Genomic DNA, 11,297 nt, shown 5'->3' with positions numbered 1-11,297 from the left:
CACGTTCGTAAACCCCTCCTCTTAAGGACACTCCAGCCCTTCCTTGTTTTCTACTCATCCACCGCACCTGCTCCCTGTTCCAAACCCCCTTTTCAGTTCTCCTTAAAAGCCAGGCACTCATTCTATTTCAGGCTCTGCTCTGGTTTCCATACCAGACGAGTCCGGGACCTGGAAGCGCCTGCTCCCGTTAAGGTTTTAGTTCCTGTTCCCGTGCCGATTCCGACTCGGTTCCCGTTTTTAAATCGTTTGTCTTGGATGGACCGCCCGGTTTTGGAGTTTTGCCTCCTTTTGGATTCTCCCTTGGACTTCTTCCTGGATTGTTTGCCTCGGACACACCTCCCCTCGGACACCAGTGCACCAAGGATGCTTTTTCCCCGTGTTTTCCCCACTCATTCCCAGATTGTGTCGCCTGCATAGGGTCCTGAAAGAACTTGTTCGTTACAGTAGGGAAAGACCTCAGGTGATCTATGCTATCTGTTAAATAAACCAAACATTCTTTGAGGTGTTTCGCAATTTCTTGAGTCCAAGAAAACCTTACAGAAGCAAAATTGTCCTCCTTTTCAGAGAAGTTGTTGTGTGGCTGAAGGGGTTCCAGCAAAGGCTGCATTTGCTGACTGATGCTTTTCATACCTGTATTGCATAGTAAACAGTTAATAGCCTTACTAAAAACTTGTAAACAATGTTGGTATTATACAAATGTAACATGAATAACATTACAAAAATAATTACATTAGAAAATGATTACCCAATTAGCTTTCTGATCAAGTGACCTCTTGGTTAGCTATAAGCGAAACACACTCAGTCCCTTATGTCACATGGGCAACGTTTATTACTGAAACATTCATATTTACATAGGTTTTGTGGGGGGAAATTCTGTAATATATTATTCTGTTACAATAATACAAACTTTTGTATATATTATGGCTTAGCATGCTGGCATGATGTGACCGCCATTTAGCGCTATTACTGTATATGTGACATTATAAGAAAGCTAATGCAGAATGTAGTATAACTGCCTCATCACCCTTCACATCATGGAGAAGTGGCTTGTATTTGGTTCTCTTACAAGGACACAGAGGAAGGCCCAAGCAGTGTCTTATACCAATAGCCCAAAATCCAAATTGAAACTAAAAAAGGGAAAATGTGAACTGAGAACGAGCCGCTGCCACTGTGTGCTATATGTTCCAAAGTGTTATCAAACGCGGCTTTTAAAGCCAAACAAAATACATCTCTGCGCCCCGACATCCAGCATTTGGTATCTGTCAAACAGCACCAGCCCCCCTCTCACTAAGTGAGCCAGAAAGAAGGTACACATGTTCACTGGCGGGCTAGTTGCAAGCTTTTGAGTGACTGTGCATTCCTACGTGTTGAATATCATGTAACTGATGGGGAGTTAACATATACGTTTGTTTTATAATTGTTCTTATAGTTATTGTGCATATTTTTGTTTCTCAACGTCTTCATAAGTTCATTGGCACAGAAGGCTACCCTGCACTTGTGTAAAAATATTCAGTTCCTTTTGATTCCATTCGTTCAGTTTTGTTTTTGACAAGGCTAACGTTAAGAACGAGAGATATCATAATTAAGAAAGAGCTCTACTGGTGCCTTAGTTTTTACAATATTTTTCTTATTTTTATTTTAATTCAATTATTGTGAGGTGCTGACTGGACTCCTTCTGTAATCAATAAAAGGTCTTTGTAAAGTCATGTTTGTAGCTTGTACAGTATGTACGTATTTTCTCTAATTACCGGTGTTGATTAGGTACCGCTGAGGTTTAGCGCTAGCCTGTTTTAAATGGTGAGGATGGTCTGGTCCTTGTATGGCCCCTTTTATGGTCATGTGGACCGCGAGCTGTAATAGGTTGGGAACCTCTGATCTAGAACATGGATCAACACTGCTACATCCACTTAACTGTATCTAGAGCACCTTTTTTGGTTTGATCAGGAGGATGGGTGATTCTGTCAGAGTTAGGAATGAACCTCCTGTGGAAATTTGCAAACCCTAAATAACCCAAACAATTCCTTTTCTGACTTGGGGGTAAGTAGGTAACAAAAGCAGCCTCCTTGTACTTCATGGACGTACACCTCCTCCGACCAAGAGTTACTCCAAGTATTTTGTCTTGGACCTCCCAATTGCACATTTCTCTCAACGACAGACTCGTTTCATTTTCAGGCTTTGACTTGTCACCTCTCTTCATCTCTCTCGACTTTGCACCTCCTGAGTGACCACTCTGCCTCCCCCTGCTCTCTTTTCAGCATGGAATAAACCTTTTACCTGTTCCTATATAATTGATAGGATAGAATTTAATTTTAGGGCTGTTATGTTTAACAACATGCTAGTAAGGCCTCATTTAGAATATTGTGTACAACTTTGTACCCCACAATGCAATGAAGTTATTGCAGCTCTGGAATCAGTGCTGAAAAACATTCTCAGATACATTTCCAGGCATAAAGGAATATTCTTTAACAGAGAATATAACAAAGTACTTAATGCATGTATCCAAAATCCTCAAGAGCACTGACAAAGTTAATCTCTGGGCTCTGCAGTGCAATATGAACCAGTAGACAAATGAAAACTGCCGGGAAGTGTATTGAAAATTGTGAAGGGGATGTACTCTTTACACATGGGAATATGGAAATGTGAAAAAACCAAACCAAAAATACTTTCAAAGCTCATACCATAATTTCTAAAAAATAGCAGAATAGGATCCACTAACTAGCTACAAAAAGCAAATAAGCTCGGTCGGCCAAATTACTTAATCTTGTTTGCAGACATTTTATTTCTATAAATTGTTTGTCATTCTACATATTAATAGCACAACTTGTTACGGCTTGTTATAGTATGATCCTTACTAACCCTGAAAATAAGTGAGTTATTACTTAAAATGTATTTTCTTCTGAAATGTTGCCAGTGCTACAAAGATAACTGCTGTCTGTATTTTGAGATGGCACCGTAACACTTAATATGCATTTATTTAAAAAGGACTTTTAAAGACAGTACTAACATGTATATGCAACACCTTTTGCTAAACCCTTTTACAGCTGTTAAAGACTACTTTATGCACTTGGCATGTAAAATATTCAAACAAATCATATTGAGACAATGTTCTAAAACCATTAAAGATTTCGCCTTTGATATATAAATTTGAAAAATGTATTATAAAACATTAACAGATACTGCAGGTTCTCACAGTGTCAATTATAATTTGCGTATGTCTACAGCTCTGAGGATGATGCCACTATCTACCCTACATTTGCAGATAACTGCTGGTAACATGCACTTCCTGGCAAACTCAGTCTGGTGAGTGGGGGAGCACAATTCACAGGAAGTCTGTGGTGAGTTGTATTTCAGTCATGTTTCAGACACTTCCTGTTGAACTGAAGCTCCTTATATCTGTTACAGTATGTCATTTTTTCTTGAAAATAGAAGATTACTAAAGTTAATCATTTGCCCAGTTTCTATGGACAGCCATAATCAAGACTTAAGTTTTTAAAGTTTTCTTTTTTGCATTATTCACTTCAGAAAATTGTTTTGCCATTTACAGATCATCATTAAGGGTATCTTTTAGAAAAGCACTAAATATTACAAAGATTTAATCTTTGCATTAAGAAATGTAGTACACCTTTATGTAGTGTATCTTGGTTTGAATATGTCTAAAATGTAACACTCTTGAAACACTCCTTTGTATCTATTAAGTGGTAACCAGAAATGAGTCATACAGTCCAGGGGTGTCAGTGATTCATGTTAGAACTCTTTGATTGTGATACTCTGCCCATTTTTCACTGGTGCCTGCCTGAGGAAAGAAAAGAGAAAATCATGACAATTAGAGTCCTACAATCCATGTTTAAACCTCCAGAGAGTGCTGGCTCAGCAAACTATATACTGTTAATGGTTAGCAACATGAAAGAACTGTAAGGCTGTAAGGGTTGTTAGGGCTTGGCAGTGTGGCATAGTGTGTATAGATCTAAACTTGAAGGCTATGGGTTCAAATTTCCATTGATAAAAAATATTAATAATTCTAAGATTGATAACAATAACTCCTTACACTTATATAGCACTTTTCTGGACACTCCATTCAAAGCACTTTACAGGTAATGGGTACTCCCCTCCATCACTATCAATGTGCAGCATCCATGTGAATGATGCAACGGCAGCCATAGTGCAACAGTATGCTCACCACACACCAGCTATCACTGGTGAGAAGAACAGAGTGATGAAGCCAGCTCATAATTGAGATTATTATGACACCGTGATTGGTAAAGCCCAATGGGAAATTTGGCCAGGACACCAGGGTAACACCCCTACTCTTTTCGAGAAACACCCGGGGATTTTAAATGACCACAGAGAATCAGAATTTTTACAGTATATTGTCCCCGTCACTATACTGGACCATTAGGACCAGTATTAAAACCTCAGGGTGACCACCCCCTGCTAGCCCCACTAACACCTCTTCCAGCAGCAACCTTAGTTCTTCCAAGGAGGTCTCCCATCCAGGTACTGGCCAGGCTCACTCCTGCTGAGCTTCAGTGGGTTGGCAGTTGTGAGTTGCAGGGAGATATGGCTGCTGGCTGTAATGCTATTCCCATTTGGTCATTGAAAATGTTATTGTATGCAAATTAGTCATAAATATTTTACCAAATTCTAAATTAACTTATAAATATTGTCAATTTTTGTACAAAAATTGAAACACTTATGTACATCACATTCTATAAACCAGAATTAATTTCCTTTCTAAATCTAAAAAGTGTGCCTTACTTCCCCTGAAGAGAAGATGGTTCGCTATACCTGTATGTGCTCTTATTTGAAGTCATAATTTAAATAAAGTCAAACACTGTTTTTAAAAGGGGTTGGAGTTCTATGGATATATTGAAGCAGAATTTACAGTTATCAGCCTATCTCCTCCTGTTTAACAGTTTATCACCTGATAAAAATGATAAAAAGGATGCATCATTCTTTGATTACTCTATAAATACAGAATGTAGTATATATGTTGCTTTAATAAATCATTGCTTTTCAGGTGTCAGCTTTTATCTGTGGAGGAAAGTGCACTTTCCGAATGGGCCTAGGCATGTTCTTACTTTGATATTGTGATGTGTAAGCAAAGTGTCCAAATTCACTCCCACCTTAGACTTAAGGCATACTTTACTGTTGAGGCTTGTGCATTACTATAGATGGATTTCAGTGATAATGCGAGTTGGCATATGACATATCATACACCAAAAATGTGTACTCCGATTAGGCCCTGCCATTCTTGCCTCCAAGGCTTAGAAATTAAGACTAAATAAGGAAGGAAGGCTAATTTTTTTTAGCTTTTCCTCCAAAGTTTCCCTACATTAAATTATTCTCCCTATTTCTTCCCTGATGGCCTCAAGTTCACCCTAAATTTGAATATAATGTCATATTTTGAAACGTGATCACTTAGATCACTTAGCATTCATGTTTATGTTCCAAAAAATGGCACTTCAATCTGATTTTTTGCCTGTAACGATGATCCTGGATGGAATCGTAAAGATCATCTGTGCAGAAAGTCATACTATCCAGCCAATCCTCCACTTAAATCTCTTTACAGGTAATGGGGACTCTCCTCCACTACCACCAATGCGCATGTTCCAATGTGCAATAATTTTGTTATACTTTTTTAAGTTCTGAGCATTGAATATGTCACAAGCCGCAGAAGGACAGGGCTTTGGATAAAGAGTGAGAGAGTATTGGATAGTATTAACAGCATAGAGAAAGGAGAACTCTTCCATGTACTAAAAGCACTCAAGAGTAATAAATACAAAGGGCCAAATGGTATCTTTCAAATAGTAGTCAAGGAAATGACAGAAACCACTGACGCATCTCTTCCAACAGTCTCACGCAGTCTCTTGGATACGGATACTGACCAGGGACTGGAGAATTAGAAACATGGGACTCATCCATAAAAAATGTAACTATAACTAAACAAAGTAATTACAGACATATACATACATGTAAAGTAATGGAAATTATCACAAGAACTAAACTAGAGAATTACCTACATGGAATCACCTAGTGTATCACATATATGCTAGTAAATAGTCAGCATTTACTAAGTAAGTAAAAAGGAAAAGATAGGTCTTGCGTAACAAATGTGTTAGAGTTCTTTAAACAAGCAAGAACAGTAATGCATACATATAGGACTTAATACAAGGTGTATTTAGATATTTAGCTTTGTTGTAGTTAGATTTTTAGGCTTTTGATAATGTTCCACATAAATGATTAATTCTCAGATTGCAGGTGGTAGGCATTCAGGGAAACCCAACTGTTTGGATTGGGAATTGATTATTAAGTAGAAAACAAGGGGGTACAGATAAAATGTGAATAATCAATTTAGGATGATGTTATTATTGGTGTACCTCAGGGATTGGTTATCAGACCACTGTTCTTCTTAATTTATGTCAATGATCTAGATTCTACCAGTCAAATTAGGAGGATGAGCAAACATTGTAGAGGCAGAAAAAGACATTTTAAAAATACTTCAGTAAAATTCAAGAGTGGGCAGACACATAGCAAATGATGTTTAATGTCAGGTACTGCATGTGGTAGCTAGAATGTAAGCTATAAATACAAAATGGGAAACAGTGAACTAGAAGAGGTACTCATGAAGAAGCCTTAGGTATTTGTATTGACAGATCACTTACATGTTCTTGGTAATATGGGAAAACAATTAAAAAGACAACTAGGTGATAGACATTCAAGTACTGTAAGTAGCTGTATCAGCATGCTTAGGCTGCAAAGGAACAAGTAAATGTTTATTCCTGAATAAGGTTACAAGTGTTTCTTTTCTTCTCTTTTTAGCATGGAATAAATCTTTACTTGTTCCTACAATTGTAGAATATTAAAAAGCATACAATTTAAATAACAAGATGTTATGTTACTGTATGTAACACAGAACTGTGTGTCTGAACAGGTAGTGAGTAACACAGGGGCTCCTCAGGGGACAGTTCTTTCTCTGTTCCTCTTCACCCTCTATACTTCAGACTTTAAATACAACTCAATTACTACTACTATTCATTGACTTCAGCTCAGCTTTTAACACTCTCATTCCAGAGAAACTAGTCAAGAAACTCAGTGCACTGGGTCTCAACACCACCCTCTGCAACTGGATTCGGGACTTTCTGAAAGGCAGACCTCAGGCTGTCAGGCTTGGAAACCACACCTCCGGCACACTAACTCTGAACACTGGTGTCCCCCAGGGGTGTGTGCTTAGTCCATTACTCTACTCCCTCTACACCCACTACTGTAAGGCCAAACATAGCACCAACCCCATCATCAAGTTTGCAAATGAGACCACAGTTGTGGGTCTGATCACAGACAATGATAAGAGGGCCTACAGGGAGGAGGTCAATCTCCTTACAACATGGTGTGAAGACAACAACCTCACCCTCAACGTCAGCAAAACCAAGGAGCTGATCGTTGATTTCAGGAAACTGCAAAACGGACATGCCCCTATCCACATCAAAGAGACTGAAGTGGAAAGGGTCATTAACTTCAAATTCCTTGGCGTCCATATCACTGAGGACCTCATATGGTCTCTCAACGCCACCTGTCTGATCAAGAAAGCACAACAGCGCCTGTACTTCCTAAGACGGATGTCCCCAGATCCTAACTAACTTTTACAGATGCACTGCAGAATTTTTACAGATGTACACTGACAGGTTGCATCACACTGTGGTTTGGCAACTGCAGTATTGCTGACCGCAAAGTCCTACAGCGGGTAGTGAAAACTGCCCAGTCCATCACTGGGGTTGAACTCCCATCTATACAGGACATTTATGACAGACGGTGCTTGAGGAAAGCTCTAAGCATCATCAAAGACCCCACACACCCCAGCTACAGAGTGTATTACCCTCCCATCTGGAAAACGGTACCGGAGCATTCGGGCCTGGACTACCAGACTCAGAGACAGTTTTTACCCCCACACTATCAAACTCCCAGCCTCTCTCAAACTCACATCACCTCTCACCTATGATCTGAACCTCACAGTGCCTTCTTTCTTACCAAAAACTCAAACACACATTGAAATCTACCTCGACCTTAGATGTCAAAAAGTTCACTCCCCATAATTTCTATCCTTTTATTTCATTCTGTTGTTGCATGTTTTTGCACATCTGATGTTATTTTGCACATTACCTGTTACCTTTTGTTGTTTTGCACATTGGCTGTTGTTTTTGCACACTGCCTGTTGTTTTTGCACACTGCCTGTTGTCTCTGTCTTTCCTTCATTATACAATTGTATGTTTGTTTTTTGGTAATATTTATCGTCTGAGAGCTAGCTAAATAGCATTTTGTTATACCATATACCTGTATATGAGTATAACGACAATAAACTTGAACTTGAACTTGAACTCAAAGTCATGCCACCTGCAGAAGTTCTCAGATGACTCTGCAATTGTGGGATGTATCAAGGGTGGGCAGGAGGAAGATTACAGAGGACTGTTCAGCAGCTTTGTGGAGTGGTGCGGGGAGGACCACCTGCAATTGAATGTAACAAAGACCAAGGAACTGGTGGTAGATTTCAAGAGGAAAAGGGTCAAACCTACTCCTGTCTACATCCATGGGAGTGGTGTGGAGATGGTGGACTCGTACAAGTACCTGGGAGTGCACATCGACGATAGACTGGAATGGTCTAAGAACATCGAGACCACTTACAAGAAGGGTCAGAGCCGACTTTACTTCTTGAGGAGGCTCAGGTCCTTCAATGTGTGTAGTAAGATGCTACATTTGTTCTATCAGTTGGTGGTGGCGAGCGCCATTTTCTATGCGGTGGTATGCTGGGGCTCTGGGATTAGAGCAGTGGATTCTAACAGGCTGAGCAAGCTCATCAGAAGAGCAAGCTCCGTCATTGGGTCTGGCCTGGACCCCCTGGAGGTAGTGGCTGACAGGAGAATGGTGTCTAAACTAGAGGCCACCATGGACAACGTCTCCCATCCCCTCTATGACTTTTTTGTAGAAATGAAGAGCATATTCAGCAATAGACTGATTCATCCATGGTGCGACAGGGAACGCTACAGGAGATCATTCTTGCCTTCTGCCATAAGACTGTACAATGCATCCACCTTGCGTCTGGGCAGAGGCAACATTGACAGTGACCTGTTTCTGGTCTGAACAGTAAACTGATACATCTGTTATTTTTTTTCTTTTCCCGTTTACAACCGTTTTTGGGCAATATATGCCAGGGACCTGTGCAATACATTTATATCTATATTTATATCATGCAATATGACTTTTTTGTATACTGTTCTGTTCTGGTTTGTTCTTTGTGTGTTCTGGACTGTGAGTAACTCTTCTTAGTGCACTTCTCACTGTACTGATTGTATTGTATGTATTGTATAATTATTATTGTATCATTCGTTACACTGTTGCTGTGTTGTCTGTGTTAAGCTGTGTTGCACTGCAATTTCCCTCACGGGATCAATAAAGTATCTATATGTTATTGTTACAGCTTTAGGTGACTGAGAAGTGTCTCTTTCAAATCCTGTTTGTTAGAATGAAATGTCATATGTAAATATGTCAGTGTAATAAATAATATTTATTGAACAATATGAAATTGTATCCCATAAAGTATGCTGATTATAAGTACCAAACATTGTAATTATTTTATGAAAGTAGTTTAGGTGGGTAGCTGCGTCAGCATGCTTAGGCTGCAAAGGAACAAGTAATAGGTTTATTCCATGTTAAAAAGAGAAGAAAGAAAACAAAACGTTTCGGCCATGGAGCCTTCTTCACCCTTCTTCCTCACACCTAAAGAAGGCTCCACTGCCGAAATGTTGTCTTTTATGAAAGTGTTGAATTGTGTGGTCTTTCTCAAGATAACAGGAACAATGGAAACAGTAATGGTATTGTAAATACCTCAATTAACTGTATTATATGTAAACCTCAGTATTCCAAAAAATAGTATAATCCACTACAACACTTTTTTATCTTGGAAAACCCGCTGTGTAAGTGTTTTATTATTTACCCTTTTCTTTCCACCCTATACAGAATATAATGCAACCAACAGCATATGAGCCTGCGATTAGTTGATTTTACCTTAATGTTGGTGGTTAACATTTGTTTACTGTATTTCCTAACTATAGGGTGTTGAGCACTGGGTAGTTTAACTACATTTCCCAAAACCCTTTAGTTTACAGAAAATATTTGACCGTTAAAAACTTGGATGTCTCCGCGCGGGTTTTACAGATGTATCTTGGGAATTGAAGTCTATCATCGGCTAACAACCAGGAAGCTTTGTCTAATCGAATAGAAAGACTACAAAATCGATGAGCTCATCGCTTCGTTGCGCAGACGTGGTGAAGAATTTTTAAGCTCGGTATGTGGATCTATAGGAGGGGGAAGGTCCTTGTCGGTTTTTGAGGTAAAGTCGCCATTTAGTAAAAACTAGTTTGCAGAAAATAGCGTACATTGGAAGTTAAATTCTGAATATAGACTAAAATAATATTTCGCATTATGTTGATATTCATTAATAAAATGCTTGTTTTTATTTTCCTTGTTACTGAATGTTCAAGCTGAAAACGCAAACTCATTTTGGTTGTGCTGGGGGATACGGTAATAGCGCAGCAATTTATGTAAACTTTTTTTAATGTGCTTTTTCGTGTACAACCTGGCGCTCTGAGCGGAATCTGCAATGACACTGCAATAACTTTATAAGTATTTTATACTTTCATCTTTTAATTATTTAAAGTCATGGATGCGGTGCGCAGGGGGAAGTTTTAAATCACAGGGTGTTGGGAGGGTTTCAGACTCCCTGTGCTCCACATAAAGGGGCTTATCCCACCCGAACTACGCTTTAGTCAGTCTTGCTATGCTCTGCTGTGTGAAGGGAGTAGAAAGAGGTGATTTCCCAGGCCGGAGAGAGACGAGGCCTGGCGGCCGGGTTGTGGCACAGAAATCGAAGGCAAGCTAATTTTTCGAATAGTTAATGATAAGTTGTTAAAAATCAGATATCGGCCATATCTCTGTCAATCTTGAGCATGGAAGGCTCCCAGTCGCTTACGTGCAAATAAAAAGGAATACGCAGATGGAGACTGGGCACTGTCACACTTGGTGTGTTAAGAAAACAAAGACACTCCTCCATGCCCTGATGTTTTACGAAATTGCTCGGGCCGACATTCGACCTGGATTCACCGTGCTCTTTAAAAACCCTAGCGACCAAGAAAACGGAAAAGCAGGAGACTTGTGAATCGGTGAAAATCCAGGTCAACCGGCGGGGAACACTCCAATGAGCCATGTAAATCGTCTAGTCCAGGTTCGTTGTGCACGCTGCAGTCAACGAG

At 39.5% G+C, this 11,297-nt stretch overlaps 1 protein-coding gene across 13 annotated transcripts in view; it reads left to right on the top strand.

Annotated features, from left to right (window-relative positions):
• The first annotated feature begins 10,256 nt into the window (after positions 1-10,256).
• The window catches only part of wnk1b (WNK lysine deficient protein kinase 1b), a 171,110-nt gene continuing 170,069 nt past the window's right edge, over positions 10,257-11,297 (top strand). For 12 of the 13 annotated variants that reach the window (XM_088646939.1, XM_088646938.1, XM_088646941.1 and 9 more), the window contains exon 1: positions 10,257-10,378. The gene's annotated coding sequence lies outside the window, so the exon portion shown is untranslated. Of the gene's footprint in view, positions 10,379-10,409; positions 11,270-11,297 lie in introns of those variants that run through there. The other variant, XM_088646928.1, reaches the window with a different exon arrangement.

Source organism: Lepisosteus platostomus, chromosome 9 (genome assembly GCF_059453375.1).
Source record: "Lepisosteus platostomus isolate fLepPlt1 chromosome 9, fLepPlt1.hap1, whole genome shotgun sequence".
Lineage (NCBI taxonomy): Eukaryota > Metazoa > Chordata > Actinopteri > Semionotiformes > Lepisosteidae > Lepisosteus > Lepisosteus platostomus.
This window is presented reverse-complemented; position numbering and strand designations above follow the sequence as displayed.